This window comes from Petaurus breviceps, unplaced genomic scaffold (assembly GCF_028583685.1).
Source record: "Petaurus breviceps papuanus isolate PSGF00001 unplaced genomic scaffold, PetGlider_PUasm1.0 90925, whole genome shotgun sequence".
NCBI lineage: Eukaryota > Metazoa > Chordata > Mammalia > Diprotodontia > Petauridae > Petaurus > Petaurus breviceps.
Genome location: NW_027187380.1, coordinates 2,235,815 through 2,252,144, shown reverse-complemented (window position 1 = coordinate 2,252,144; position 16,330 = coordinate 2,235,815). Strand labels below are relative to the sequence as shown.

General features: G+C 40.0%; 1 protein-coding gene across 11 annotated transcripts in view; it reads left to right on the top strand.

Moving 5' to 3' along the window:
• Window positions 1-16,330, top strand: part of RBFOX3 (RNA binding fox-1 homolog 3) — a 1,004,344-nt gene that overhangs the window by 308,806 nt on the left and 679,208 nt on the right. The window lies entirely within an intron of this gene.

Below are 16,330 nucleotides of genomic sequence, written 5' to 3'. Positions count from 1 at the left end.
ATGTGTATATGTGTATAGATGTATGCGTGTATGTGTGTGTGTATATACATATAAGACTTGGCAACAGATTGGGGGTGGAGAGTATGTGAATAAAGAATTAAGAACCCTTAGGTTGTGATTCTGGGTGCCTGGGACCATGGTATTGCCCTTAGCGGTAATAGGAAAGTTGGGTAGAGAAGGTTTGCAGAGAAAGGTAATGAGTCCTCTTTAGGCCATGTTGTACTTGGGATGCCTACAGGATATCCAGTTTGAGATGTCCAAAGACAGTTAATGATGTAAAACTAGAGCTTAAGATAGAGTCAATGGCTAGATATATAGATCATCTGTACAGAGGGGATATTTAAATCCATAAGCTCCTTTAAGCCTCTCTCTTTTTCACTCTATCTTCCACACAGCTACCAAAATGGTTTTCCTTAAAGCACAGATGTGACCTTTATCATTCTCCTATTCAGTGAACTCTGTTGGATCCCTATTACTCCTAAGAGAAAATTTATACTACTCTCTTTAGCCATCGAAGTGTCTTTGTGGTTGTAGCAATCAGCCTGTCTTTTGAACCTCACTGAATATTACTTTCCCATCTCAGTCTTGTCATCCAGCCAAACTGGTTGCAAGCACAGCACTCCATTTCTTGTCTGGTGCACTGGCCATTCTCCAGTGCATTCCCACCTTAACTCCACTCCCCTGGATCTCTCATTTCTTCCTTCAAGATCCAGCTCAAGCACAGGAAGCTTTTACTGATTCTTCTCAACTGGGTGTGTCCTCTTTCCCTATCTACCTTGTGCTTATTTGTATTTATTTTTTGTATATTCATTTTGCATCTTCATATAAATGTATTTGCCTCCCTCACTAGAATGTAAACTCCTTTAGAGTAGGGATAGTTTTACTCTGTGTTTGCATCACTAGTAACTAGAAAAGTACCTAGTGCTTAATAAATTCTTGTTGATAGATTTAATATTTTTAAAGTCCTCAATTCTGTTGTTACTTCCTGAATCCAGTATGATTGATGTTGTAATGCCTACATCCTCATCACAGACTTGCATCTCATCTTTAGAATATACAGTGAATATGTCTGAATTGCCTTTTTCTCTTGACTTAGGGTACCAAAACCAAAACAAAACAAATTAGCAAATGTTTGTATTTCTGTCCTCTAACCATAGATGATAAAATGACTTAAACCGTAACTTATACTTTGCAGAAATGTCTGCTTCCTCTGTGAAAGCAGCAGGTCAAAGCCTGGATACTGACTACGATAGTATTTTGTATTTCTGTGGATATATGACTCCACTTTCGTGGTCTTGCATAGTACATGATCTGTGACTCAGATCTGTGAATTGTAGGGTGGAGACTCACTTTGTCATTTCACTTCCCTCTGGCACACATCAAGAGGGTGTATCGATGATTTAGCAAAGTTAACTATCATTATTACCACTTGGAAGAGATATGGAAGACATGTGGAGGGGTGTGGGGAGGAAAGAAAGACAGGAGAGAATCTGCTCCTTTTATAGAAGTGTGAAATCCTACATTCCGTGTGCAGGAATAGCCCAGGCAACTGTGTGGTCCTCTCCATCTTCTGTTGTTGCCCTGGAGATAGAGATAGGGTGCTCTCTCCTTGGTCTGATCCTTGTTGACACTCTCCTTCCAGCATGGCCAGTCAAGGTCACCTCTCAGGGCCTCCATCCAGTCCCATACCTGATCTTTGCAGAATGAGCATCAGTTTAACTCAGGAGATTTTCTTCGGGGCCTCAGCTGAGCATGAAGAGCTTGGCAGTGAGACAGTTTCCCCAGGCCCTTCAGAGAGAACTGAGGTAGGAGGGGTTGCTGAGCAAGCACATTCCATGATTCCACCAGTTCTGGCATTGAAGCCACTGGCATGAGACAAACCAGTTACCAGGTAAAACTAGAGAAGACTTGGCAGCAGAAATTTTCTTTGTTGATTCTGGGGCTCAGTACAGGTTGCAGACGTGCAGGGAATCTTAAGGAGAAATGATCCTAGCAGTGGAGTCATTAGTAGCATTGAAAGACTCAGGAGGCTGTTCTAGTGGTGTAAACAGCTTTCAGAAATGGAGAAAATGCCTGTGAGGCTGGCCCCTCCACTGTATTCATGGCCAGAGATTGAATGGAGAAATGAGTTTTTCTCTTCCTGAACCTATGAAGCTGCTGTCCTCTTCTGAAGGTGGAGACCCATCAATCCATCACAGATGCCACAAAAAAGTTTCAGAAAGGGTAAGCCACCTCTGTCTAGAGCACCTGAGTCAGATTCCCCTCTGAGCAATTGGATGTTCACATGAAGAAAATTACATTTCACTGAAAGAATGGGCCTTATCTCAATCGCAAGCCTGTTGTTGGATTAAAATAGGGGTTCAATGGATAGCTTGGGATCTAGGGATAGAATTCAGGAGTCTGTGAACATGGATGGGAAAAATGACTTTTATTTTTACTAACATTTTATATCCTTTGTAATCTTATGTATTTTATTTCATGCATTTAAAACTTTTTTTTTTCTGAGAAAAGGGGTCCATAGACTTTACCAGATTGTCAAAGGAGTCCATGACATACACAAAAAGGGTTAAGAATCCATAGAGAAGAAAGGAAATGTGCTTCTCCCCGAAGAGTTCCCTCCTGCCATCTCTGGCTCAGGAAGTGGCTTGCTTCTCCAGTGCTCCCTCTGGAGTGGTAGCGGTTGCATATGATATAAGAATCCTTTCCTTGTTTGAAAGCATTTCAGGGGGATCTTCCTTCCTTTGACTTGGGTGCTGGACTTCATTTTTAGTCTTAACCATTGAAGATGCTGTTTAGAAGTAGAGATAATGATCAGAGTAAGAGGTCTTAGAATGCCAATGTGTATTGCTACATTATGTGGATACAGTGTGAGTTAATGGAATGAATGCTAGATCTCAATTCAGTACCTGGGTTCTAATCCATGCTCTGAAATTTACTAGCTGCGTGATCCTGGACAAATCACTTTTACCTCTCAGAGGATCAGTTTCTTTATGTGTAAAATGGGACTAATGACTGCCTTACACAAGATTGTTGTGAAGGTCAAAGGAAATAATGTATGCAAAGTGCTTGGAAACTTTAAATCACTATATAAGTGGGATCTGTTACTATTAGGATAATGTTTATGTGCCACACTACACTAGTAACACCATGCACTTAGACTTCTGATCACAAAATAATTGAGTTTGTAGGTTCTCTGCCTGACCTCTTGTGGGCATATCACAAATTTCCCTGGGGAGGACTAGGCAGAATGGTTGTAACTGAAAACATTACTGAACTCAGAGAATAGAATCTGTGGTGACTTGGGACCATTATCTAACAGAAGAATAATTTTGAGGCCGTGGGCCTAAAATAGCAGGGTGGGGCAACAGGTTAGATTTGGGACTTACCCAGGGCTGGAAGGGGAGGCCCAAAGCTAAAACTGAGACTTCTGTCTGTACCTAATCACAGTCAGGGTCATATAGGCCTAACTGTCTTGGGCTCATTAAATTGATTAAACATTTAATTCTGCAGGAGCATATCTGAGTGCATTGTCTGCATCTGTGTCTCTATCACATACCTCTCCCAGAACTTCGCAGGTTTTCCCTCATTCCAGCTCCTCAGTGAGTCAGTAATAGTTACTGCAGTTCAGAGTGATTATGAGAGAGAGAGAGGGAGAGGCTTTCATTTTTCACAAGCATTACTTATATATAATGTAGGTGTTACTGTAGATCCTTGATAATCCACTGGAACATGAATTCTTTCCTCTGCAATATAAAGTTAGTAACCTTTTTGTTTGTGTTGCTGTGGTTAAGAAACAGAAATAAAAATATTTCGAAAATATGCATAATCCCCCCTTTGATATTGACTCCGCATAATTGTCCTTTTTTGGTCTAACATTGTTAAAGTGACAGCAGCCAGACAGAATGAAGGAATCTAAACCAATTTCTCAAAAACTGAAACCATTGCAGCTTCTTCATTGAACACTCAATCATTTTGGCCTTATCAAGAAGGAAAAGAAGGGAGAGACACACAAAGGGAGATACACACACACACACACACATACACACTCTCTTTCTTTACCCCTTGTCTTCTCTTATCCACTAAGGCTCTCTGGTCCCTATGCCCTAACTCCCATTCACACATACATATACATAATCAGACCCTGTTCTCTTGACTACCAGTATTTAATCTCAACAGGCTTGCCTGCTTGGACACACTGAGGCAACTGCTAACATTTAATAATAGGGCCTCAGCAGCTGGCATTCAGTCTTCATAACAGCATGGGACACCTTTTTCTGGCAGGCTTACAGTAGGGAAGGAGCAATGCTTGGCCTTTTACCACCACCTCTCCCACAGATCCCTGTATCCTGAGTGCTCCCTTTCTGGAATAAAGCTCACACGGAGCCTTTTTCCTCCTCACCATTGCTCTGGCCCTCTAATAAAGGAGAGTTTTGAGTACACAGAAAGCACTTCGTAAACATAAAGTACCATATAAATGCTAAGTAATAATAGGGGTGTTGAAGGATGGAGAGGCAGAATGATTGCATATTGAGTTGGGAACTCAGAGGGAGCCTGGTCTTTCTTTCCAGTACTGTGTTTAGAGAGGACAAACATAGTTATACATGTACACCACATAGACACAGACATAGACACAGACACACACACACACACATACGTCCCTACACCCCTGTTCTTGATATACTCTGACCCTTAGATTCTTGCCTTTCTTGATCCTGATTCTCCTGGATGCCAAAGCAAATGGTGAGGAAGTTATCCCCAAAGATAACTGGTCTGGTGGGATCATAAAAGAAGTGTAAGCCACATCCTTGAAAGATGACTAGGGGACAGTCTCACTGATGGACTCACACTGAAAAACAAACAAAAACAATTGGGATACAGTGTATCCACCCCTCCCCCACCTCCTCTATTAATAACTTGTTTTCTTTTGGTTTCAAGTAATTGGCCTAAGGGTTTGTGAAGTCTGTGGATAGATTTCACAGGATATGTGAACTTAGATGGGGAAAAAAATACACTTTGGCTTTCTTTTATAATCCTATGTATTTTATTTTAGGTATTTAAAAACATTAATCTGAGAAGGAGTCGACCTACCACAGTTGTCCTTGATGCAAAATAGATGAGGAACCCCAGGTTTATTTGGTTAGAACTTGATGCTGATGAAGCCAAATTCATAGCTTCAGCCCTTGAATAAAGGGCAATTAGCTTCACACAGTGGGGATGAAAAGAAAACAGAAACAGAAACAAAAAAAACCTCTATTCCACAGAATTGATGCTGTTTTCTCACATCAGCCATCTTTCAGATGGCAAGCAAGTCAGCAACCCCCGGATGGTTTATTGAAGCCCATTGGGGAAGGGTGTTTTTCTTTCTCTGTTCTTTTTACCTGTTGTCTTAGTTGCCCTCAGGCACAAGATACTCATCTCCCCACTCCATGTATTTTCAATGACTCACTCCCATTCCTGAAATGATCTCCCCCTCTTTTTCTTCCTCCTGGATTCATCAAATGCTTAGCTGAAATCCCACCTTTTGTTAGAGGTCTTTCCTGGTCCCCCTTAATGTCACTGCTTTTCTTCTGGAATTACCTCCATTTTCCTCTTTATATTTTCTCCTTTCCCTCTTTCTAATCTCATTAGATTATTAGTGTCTTGAAGACAGGGACTGTTTTGCCTTTCTTTGTAAGTCTAGCTCACTGCTTGACACATAGTAAGATCTTAATGAATGGATTATTGATGAGATGTGTTCTATAGCAATTGGGATGCTCTGTCATTTGGCCCCTGGCTCCAAGGCCAAATTTTCTGGGAATGGGAGAGATGGGTTGCTCTGTGACTGTGTGTTCTTTAAGTCAGAATAACAGAGGATTTCCTTTCCAGATCTTAAATTACCTTAAATGGAATTCAGTGCTAGAATATTTAGGGATGAATGCTTGTTGGTGGGTCTGAGAATCCTTTGATTCTTAGTATAACTTTCCATTAGAAAACAGCTTCCTAAGCAATGAATAAGAATAATAACTGGCATTTATATAGCATTTTAAGATTTAAAATTTTTTTTTACATTATCTCATTTGAACTCTTGAAAGTCCTTGTGTTGTCTTTATTTTACACCACCTTTTCATATTTTAAACCACATTTACCCTATCACTATATCTTTTTTTCTCTCATCTTGAGGGAACTGGTGGTGCAGTGGATAGTGTCAAGTCTGGAGTCAGGGAGACCTCAGTTCAAATCCAACCTCAGACACTTGCTAGTTATATGACCCTGGGCAACCCTATCTATCCCAGTTTCTTTAACTGTAAAGTGGGAATAATAATAGCACCTGCCTTCAAGGGTTGTTGTAAGCATTAAATGAGATAATATTTGTAAAGTGTTTAACATAATATCTGGCATATAGTAGGTATTTAATAAATGCTTGTTTCCTTCCTTCATCCACTTTCTTTTTTCTATTTTATCTTTTCTCTACCTTCCTTAGATGAAAAATTCTACCATGTGCATTGTCAGTCAAAATTTTTATTTCTTCTTCTTTAAGAAAAGTTAACCACAAAGATAGCAAATGGTAGCCCCGCAATGTTTTCATTTTTAGAATACTTGTTGGATATTAACTAAATCATATATTGGCCTGCTCTCAGCTTTCATGGTCTCCATTTTTTCTGAGTCTCTCAATCTCTGTAATCAAATAGCTGGATATCTTACCTTAGTCTCAACCCTGTATTTCAGTGATGAGACAACATGATATAAAGGAAAGAAAACTCTATTTGGAGTCAAAGGACCTGGGTAAGTATTTTGCTACTTATATGACTTTCTTTGACATGCTACTTAATTTTCCTGAGACTCAGTTTCATCCTCTGTAAAATGAGGGACTGAAAGATAACATGATCTAATAGATGGAGGACTGGTCTTAGAGCCAGGAAGGTCCAGGTTCAGATCCTGCCTCTGACACGAATTAGCTGAGGTAACATGGGTGAGTGTAGCACCAATGCAATATTCACAGCACTGACAACTGTAAATATGCAATCATAGTTCTCAATTGCAAAATATAACAGATTCTCCATATATAAGACAGAAGCAAAACATTTACTCAGATACCAGAAAACCAAATCCCAACACCAGAAATTCAAATCCATCATAGTAGCAAAGAAGTTAACACACCATAACACAGCAGAGAGCCATACCATTCTTTAGCCTTCCCACAAACCAAGTCTAGCTGTTTCCTTGGGTGGGTCCTCTCCTCCCTCCAACTCTAACTACTCTGACTCCTTGCTTCCTGTGGGCTCTGCTCCACCCTTTAGCAAACTCCTCCCATCACAGGCTCCCTGTGATTACATTTGCCCTATTAGGGGGCAGGGAAGATCTTCAAATTAGGGAAGGTCTTCAAATTCCCTTAGGCTTTTTAAGGGGCAGGGAAGATCTTCAAGTTACCATTACCATTACAGTAAGTGACTTAATCTCTCAGTGCTCCAGGAAACTCTCTAAGAAAGATTTTTGATCTGCATTGGTAGAAGGGGTTTTCAATACTGGAAATTCCCTACAGTGATAAAATTATAGATATGATTTTTTTTAAATCAGATTTAAAAATTTTTAAATGGATTAGATGAGCTCTGTGTTTCCTTTCAGCTCTAAATCTGTCATTTTGTGAATGGGAAACTATTTTCTCATCATTATTTCCATATACTTCCTTGAATAACTTCTTTAAAAAAAATTGTGGCCCATGGTACAGAATGAAACATACATTTCTGGATATGTGTGGATGTTGTTTTGCTTGTCTATGCTCATTTGTTACAATAGTTGTGTTCTTTGTTCATGTATGTCTGGGAAATCTGAGGTGAAGAGGGGAGTTATCTATAGTATGACAACCCCTTCTCCTCTCAAAGGAAGAAATAAAACAAATGAGGGTTATTGAAGTACTTTCTAAAATGTACAAAAGACAAATGAAAGACACTTCAGAAGGAAACACAGATAAGTAAGACAACTTTAAAAATTTTTTGTTGGTTAGTTGTGTCCTACGCTTTGTGATTTCTTGTCAGACACTGAAATGCTCTGCCATTTCCTTCTCCAACTTATTTTCAGATGAAGAAACTGAGGCAAATAATGTTAAATGATTTGCCTAGGGTCACACAGGTAGTGTGTGCAGTTGAATTTGAAATCAGGTCTTCCTGGCTCCATACTGAATTATGTACTTTTCAAAAATCATCTGTATGTAATAGAGCTTTGTAGTTCCACATATAATCCCCCCTTTTTTTCTGTTCAGCTTTGTTAATGGAAATGTTCTCTTTCTCTGAGACAGAGATAGTGTTACAAAGACTATGCCAGTATGATTTCATTACTCTTTATCAAATACTCTGAAGGTAAAAGCACTATACATTTGGAAGGACAGAAGGAAGGAGGACAAAGGACATGCAGTTTCTGTTCCTTATTCTTTGGAGAAGGATAGTTGCCTAGGTTTCCTATAAAAGTGAGTTTTTCCCTTAGGTCTTCATGGCCATCTTTCACCCTTTGCTTTTCTCATTCTCTTACTTCTCACTTTTAATTTGCATCCATTCACATGATTCAAGTTCTTTCTTTTACTAATGTTTCGTAAATTATTTCTTTTTCCCAGCCCATCCACCAAATGGAGAGCAGTGTGTGTGTGTGTGTCTGTCTGTCTTTGGCCCTCTCCATATCTGTTTATCTATATATCTACTTATCTATCATCTATCTATCTATCTCTATGCATAGATGTGCAAATATATACATACCTCCTCAGGCATACATGCATATATAAGTCTATATACATATGTATCAAACACACATATATGTCTACATACAGATGTATAACACACATGTACACATGTGTGTCTGTGAGTGTGTGTTTGTGCATATGAGTTTTCACTGGTAGAAAGTACTTCAAAAACAACAAAGCATTATTTAGATAGTTAATAGAAATAGAGAGTATATGGGTATTCAGGAGTGCATAGTATCATACATTTAGAGCTAGAAGGTACCTTAAAGATAGGGGTGTGCTTATAAATGTCTAACAACCAGCTCTCTAAAAGAAAAGTACACCTGACACATCTTTAAATTTAATCTGATCATTAACATTTTCTCTGTCACTTCCTTAAGTATAGACCTCAGCAAAATAATAAATCAAGCCCTGATACTTAGTTTAATGATTTCCAAGGTAAAAATGATTATACTGTGTATCAGCAATGCCATATTCACAATGCCTATGGAAATTACAGATATGCTGATATAATTACCCATCAAAAAATACATCAGGCTTGCCATATGGGGGAATAAGCTAGAAAATTTATTAAAATACCAAAAGACTGAGTCCCAAAACCAGAAAGTGAAAGCCATCAGAGTAGTTATAAAATTGGCACAGGTAGATAAAGTAGAAAGCACCCACATTCTCAAGCCTTTAAAAACAGAACAGGCTACCTCAGGCAAAGGTCCTCCTCTCCCCACTCACAGCAACCACCCAGCATCCAGGAAGTGTGCTCCCAGCAGCTCTGGCCCCGGGCAATCCTCAGCAGGAGTCCTTAGCAGAAATTCTGGCTGACTCAAAAAGGGCTTCGCGCTGCTGCCGGTGCTGCCTCTGCTGCTGCTGCCGCCGTCGTTGCCGCCACTGCTAGCCACCGCAGGAACTCTAGCTTGGCTTCCGCTTCCTCTTGCTCCGCCCCTTCCTGCTACGTCAGCAAGTCCAATGGGGCATGGAAGATCTTTAAATCCCATAACCCTTACATACTGAAAATTTAGCAATAGATTTTCCCACCCTGTTTAAAAGACTGGCTAGTCTAACCTCCTCATTTTACAAATGGGGAAACTTAGGCCCATAGAGGTTAAAAAGACGTGTCCACGGCCATTTCATCCTTGCCACGGTTTCAGTTATCCTCTTTATGCTACTGATGATTCTTAGATCTACTTTTCCAGCCTCTCTCCTAACCTCCAGACTGGCATCTCCAGCTGTCTATTAGACATCTTAAACTGGTTGTCCCATAGACATTTTAAACTCAACATATTAAAAACTGAACTCATTATCTCCCCTCCCCCCCAAAAAAATCCCCCTTCCAAACTTTACTACAAGGGCACCACTACCCTCCTAGTCACCCAGGCTTGCAACCTAGGTTTCCTCTTCATTCTTTCTCATTCCCTACATCTAATCTATTGCCGATGTCTGATGATTTTGCCTTCACAACATTTCTCACATATGCCCCCTTCTCTGACACAACTCTAACAACTCTAGTACAGACCTTTATCTCCTCATGTCTGGAATGTTGCAGTAACCATCTGGTCAGTCTGCTGGATGCTTTTCCCACGTCTGAAGTGGACCTCCATTTTCTACTCAGTGCTCAACGTGATCTTCCTAAAGTGTAGGTATACCACCTCATCCCCCTACTCAGAAAACTCCAGTGTCTCTTTATCACCTTCAGAATCAAAGACAAAATCCTCTGCTCAGGATTCAAAGTCTTTTATAACTTTCCCAACTCTACTGCTTCAGTCTTATTTCCTTGTCCATTCCATCACCATATATTTTCTGTGATCTAGTAATTATGGGACATTTGCTGTTTCTCTAACAGGACACTCCATCTCCAGGCATTTTTACTAGCTGTATCCCATGTGTGGAGTGTTTCCTTCCTCATCTCTGCCTCTTGGATTCTCTGGTTTCTTTTAATTCTCAGCTAGAATCCTACCTTCTGTAGAAAGCCATTCTTGATTCCCCTTAATACTAGTGTCTTCCCTCTATTGATTATCTTCAATTTATTCTGTATATCACTTGTTGACACATAGTTGTCTCCCTGTTGTTGCCCTCATTAAAATGTGAGCTCCTTGAGAGCAGACTATCATATTTTGCCTGCCTTTCTATCCCTAGTTCACACTACAGTTTCTGACATACTGTAGCTGCTTAATAAGTGCTGAGCAGCAGAATCAGGATTTGAACTCAGGTCTTCTTTCTCCAAAGTCAATACTCTTTCCACTTTATCAGAGTGGATCTCAGAGGCAATCTTTCTTTTAGTTCTATTTTTTCTGTAATTGTTTTTCCTCAAGCTATTTTCTGAATGCATAGACATCTGTGTCATTTTGCTTTATGGCCCTGTGTTCCTCTGTATTCTGTTGTCAAAATGAAAGTTTTAAGATGGTACTAGGGGTTAGATTGGTGACAGTAATTCAGTGTTCCCCAGACTTGTTTCTAGTATAGTGCAAAATTTCTGATTTTTTCCTAAAAGTTAATGGAATATAGAGCAAAAAGGAAGGGAAAGACTTATGAAAGTGTCCCATGTTTATTTTTATTTATTTAAAGCAGGCAATCAAGGTTAAGTGACTTGCCCTGAGTCACATAGGTAATATGTGTCAAATGTCTGAGACCACATTTGAACTCAGGTCCTCCTGATTCCAAGATCTGCCATGCCACCTAGCTGCCCCTGTATGTTTATTATCATTGGAGAATATTTTTTAGAAGAAAGTGAGTTTGTGTGGGCAGGAGTGTGCTTTTGAAAAAAAAATGCTTTATTATAATGATGAAGAAAATAGACAATAGTTACTCAGAAGTTAGAGTCCCAGTGACAGGTGGGGACCTTGCAAGATGTTACATTGAGGGACTGAGGAGACATTCTTGGAGTGTGGCTAAGGGGTAAAGGAGGCAAGAGATGCACAGTTAGGAGCATTTCCAGAAGTATTCCTCATAGCAAGACATTTCCAGCTTCCTGAAATGTACCAATGTCATACCTTGGTACGTTCCAACAAATGTACTGACAGATACTTACCTAATGTTAGAAGGGCTGGTCTGGGAGTCAGAAAATCTAGGTTTCCATCTTTACATAGCTGATAAGTAGCTGTGTGACGTTGAGCAACCTCTCTGCTTCTCATTTCACTCATCTGTAAAGTCAGGTAGTTTATTTACCCTGGACTTAGAGTTGGGAGAGCCTGCAGAGGTTGTCTAGTCCAGTCTCCTCATTTTAAAGATTAGGAAAACTGAGACCCAGGGAAGAGAAGTAATTTGTTCCAGTTCATATTGGGAATAGATGAGAGAACTGGGATTTGAACCAAGTCCTAGTATATCATAGGCTTGTTGTAAAGATGAACTGAGATTTAAAAGTGCTCTGCTAAAATTAGATGTGACATAGAAATAAAAGGAGTGGTATTAATAATCTTTTATTCCTATACTCAGATGAAAATGGTATTAACTCACAATAACAGCCTCATCAAGCAACATGCCTTGTTTCAGCCTATAAATTAGATATGGCTTTATCTATATATAGTAATCTTAGCTAAGCTGATATGGGGGCATACTGTGAAGCTGTTGTTATTATTGATGGTGTTATTATTGTTATTAATAAGAACAATAATAGCCATGAATTTCATTTTGTATGACACCTAGTAGCATGACACTATGACCAGTACTGGTGCTTTATCAGCCTTGTGTGATAATGATTGATTCCTCATTTTTTTTTTCTGTTATGCCCTCTTCTTTCTTTTCCTTTTCTGATATTGTTCTCTTTTCCCTGTCACATTCATGCCTTTCTGTCATCGGGTACATTCGCCTCTCGGTCACCCAAGTATGCTTGTTGAAGCCCACTCAATAGAGAGCAATATTAAGATCAGTGTCCTCAATTAATCACTATCACTATTTGACATCCTTGATCAGTCTCCAGGGCTGTCAGAGGGACTGCTTTAGGACATCAGAGAGCAATGCTGGCAAACAAGGGGCAGGAAGCCTGTAGAATTCTCTGGGAGGAATAGGGCAGGGAGTCTCTGCCAGAAGCATCCATCCACAAGCCTCTGCTGCAGCCTTCTTTGGTCGTTGCCTTTAAGCACTGGCTGAAATGGACCCCTGGAGAGAGGTTATTGGGCAGCTGGGTAACGGAGAGGAGAAAAGAAATAACTGGGAGATTTGCCGCATGTTACCTGCCTTTATTAAAAATCAATGATGTAATAGAGTGATTTTACTCTATCATACTTAAACAATATCTACTATATGGGGAAGCTGGGATAGAGGGGACAAAGGGGCCAGGGCAGTGGGGAGAGACAACTGGGGAAATTGCCTGGTAGACACCAACATAGCTCTTGTTATCAGTCTGTTCCCTCAGCCACTCTCCTCCCTTCATAAAATAAGCAGCTCATCTCAGACCCCATCAGAGCCAAGATTTACAGCCTAGGCCTTGCCGAATGCCTGCCACACACCTCTCCTGGTTTTATTCCTGCTATTTATCACAGAGGGCTCCTGCCTCAGCAACAGAGGGACAGTTAATCAAGGCAGACTTTCTACCTTGTCAACTTGGGACTCTGCTGGGAGAAAATGTGAACCGTAAAATTAAAATCATAGGAACTCAGGAATTTGTAAGGAAACTAACAGTTCAGGGAGGAAGGAAAGAAAGAGATTTCCCCAGATTCCAGCTCCCAGGAATGGACAGACCAAAATATTGAACAGCCGAGGTTTCAAAGTCTAAATTAATTTCCTCTTATTACTGTGCCAAACATGACCTCTACTAGACTACTTTCCAAACATCAGTCCAACAGAGGTCTTTTGGGTGATCCCACCTCCTCTTTATCCTTTCCCTCATCTCCTTCAACTTTTCACCCAGCTTTCTTCCTTTTCTTCCATATCTCTGCTACAAGTTGAAAATCATGGCCGAAAAAGAAGGAAATAAGATGAAATAAACATTTTATGAGACTAATGATAATATTTGAATTTGAAATTTGCCCATGAATAGAATGTACAGGTTTAAACAGTGCAGATGATATAATAATAATAATAGCTAATATTTGTATAACACTTAATGGTTTACATCTGTTAATCTTGTTTGATTTTCACAACAAGCCTGTGACCGGCTTAGGCTACTTTCAAATTTCTCATAACTAAGAAAGGAAGCTAGTCAGATCCCTCAATTTATTATGTTTGAATAAAGTGCTATTATTATCCCCATTTTACAGATGGACAAATTGAGGTTGCCTAATGTTATACAACTAGTTAGTGTCTGAGACAGAATTTGAAGCCAGGTCTTTCTGTCACCCAATCTAGAACCCAATCCACTTTTATTGCCTACCTGCCTCAAAAGAGCTAGTATTTATATAACCCTTTAAGATTTACAACAAATCTATAAGGCAGGATTGCTATTGATATTCAAGCAATGTAAGCTAACTCAGGTGAGATCACTCACTTCTTGGGTGGGAGACTCCTCTATGGACATGAGAAGAGCCCTGAGATTTTCCTGGTTTTGGCTTGCATGGGCTTGTGGGGGACGTGAGAGGGGGGCAGAATTTTATAGCTGTTACTAGAGGGCCGAAGGATGAGGAAAGGACTGTAACCGGAATTTATGGCAGCTGGAAAAAGCTAAATGCTCATAAATTGGCTTGGTCCAGAGAAATACTGGTGGGTAGCTTAAAATCAACATGTGATCTTGAAGAAGAGGCTTCTAAGAATCCTCTTTTTTTGCTTCTGTGTTTGTGTGTGTGTGTGTGTGTGTGTGTGTGTGTGTGTGTGTGTGTGTGTGTGTGTGTTTGCATGGCTCTGTTTAGGGATGGGAAGTAGGCAGGGAAGGGAGGGAAAAGGCAAGTGCCACACACAAACACAGTTCTTGGGGCTCCCCCTGCTGGGTCTCTATGTTTACTGGCAGATTCTCGGGACTGGGCTGATGTAGCTTAGAGCTACAGTAGTGAATGCTACTCACTCCTTAATTCAGTGCAACAGAAGGAAATTATTTTGATATAAAATATGAATTTCATTTCAGCCCCATTCATAGATCTCTGTGTCTGCTGGATATAAAAAGAGAGCTGATGAGTATGAGAACAACTCTTCCCCTTTACCCTTCCCCTCTATCCCCTACCCCCACTCCCACCCCTCACATTCTCAGAGGGTCGGGACAGCAATCAGAAGAGATCAGAGATATTTTTTGCAAACCGTCTTGAAAACAACCACCATCTCTGAAAGGACAGCTTTTCAGGAGGTGCCAGCAAGCATGTCAGGGCATTTGTCTCTACAGTGTTTGTTGAATTGAATTGAATCTGTCTATGTGCTATGCCTCTCAGGAGATGGGAGGTATCTTTTCTCTGCTGCTTCTTTATCTGTATGGGCTCTCTAGTTTGGATTCAGGAGGAATCAGCCTTCCTAATTATCCCTGGGACCATGGACTTTGAGCAAGAGTCCAGGGCCAGCACGATTGAGGGTGACACTGATTGGCAGCTCCAACTCACAGGTGCCCCAGGCTTTCCTATTCCTCAACTGCCCTTCCCACTCACTACATATTATTTATTTAATAGTCTTGTTATAATTCTGGAGAAGAGGGAACTGTCAGGGAGGAGGAGGAGAAAGAAGAACTGGGAAGAAATGAAAGCTGGTTATTGAGTAGGGTCTAGTCTGGACATAGTTTTATTTTTAAAATATTTAGATGGATGGCTGTCAATTAAACCTGTCCAGCCTTCTGAACCTTGCAGGTAACTGGCTTTGGCTACTCGCAAATCTCTCTTAACTAAGAAAGGCAGCCAATGGGATGCTGGAAGGGGCCCTTAATGATTTATATCTGAGGAAGGCCATTAGAAGAATTAACTTGCTTAGTTCTAACAAAGGGAGAGTGGTATTGAGAGACATCAGGGAATTGGCATAGAAAACTAGGAGAAAGAATTAAGAGAGAAAAGAGAACCTTTAGTTGTCTGTATTAAAAGGAATAAGGGGGGAGAGGATAGTTGAAATGATAAATTATATAGTAATGATGATCACATTTTAGATGGTTTCAGCTTGCCATTCCACTTCTAAGAGTAGCAAAAAGAAAGTGGTTTGCATTTCTCTTCCATTTTTAAAGTTTCCCAAAGCTATGGAAGGGGGTAAGGGGAAGGATGTTGATGTGAAGTGGTGCAGGGAGAAGGTAACAATACCAGTGGAAGGAGAGGTAAAGAAACTTGAGTAGTGTATCAAATGAAATGTCATCCCTTGAATAATGAAAAGTTGACTTTTATAAGCATAGCATCATATAGTCCTTACTTAACATTTACAATCTGTACATTTTTCAATACCTGATTACATGTGTGACCCTGAATGAGGTACAACATGAGAATGCAAAAGAAGTAAGAGAGAAAGAGGCCCTTTCCTTATATAATTTAGAATTTAATGAGAGAGAACACATGTACAAGAGTATCCTCTGACTTATACCTGTTCCTGGAGAGGAATTCAGAAAAAAAATTGAGACATCAGATCATTCCCTTAAATGATTTTTCTTTGTGTTTGAAATGCGTTATATATAATTTTGTTGTTATAGATTTTTTTTTTGCAGACTAGGTCTCTTTGTCCTGCCTAGGCTGGAAGGATAGTGTTCACTCGTGGACCTCTTCTAATACTGATCAGAAGTGAGACTTTAACCTGTTTAATTTTTCT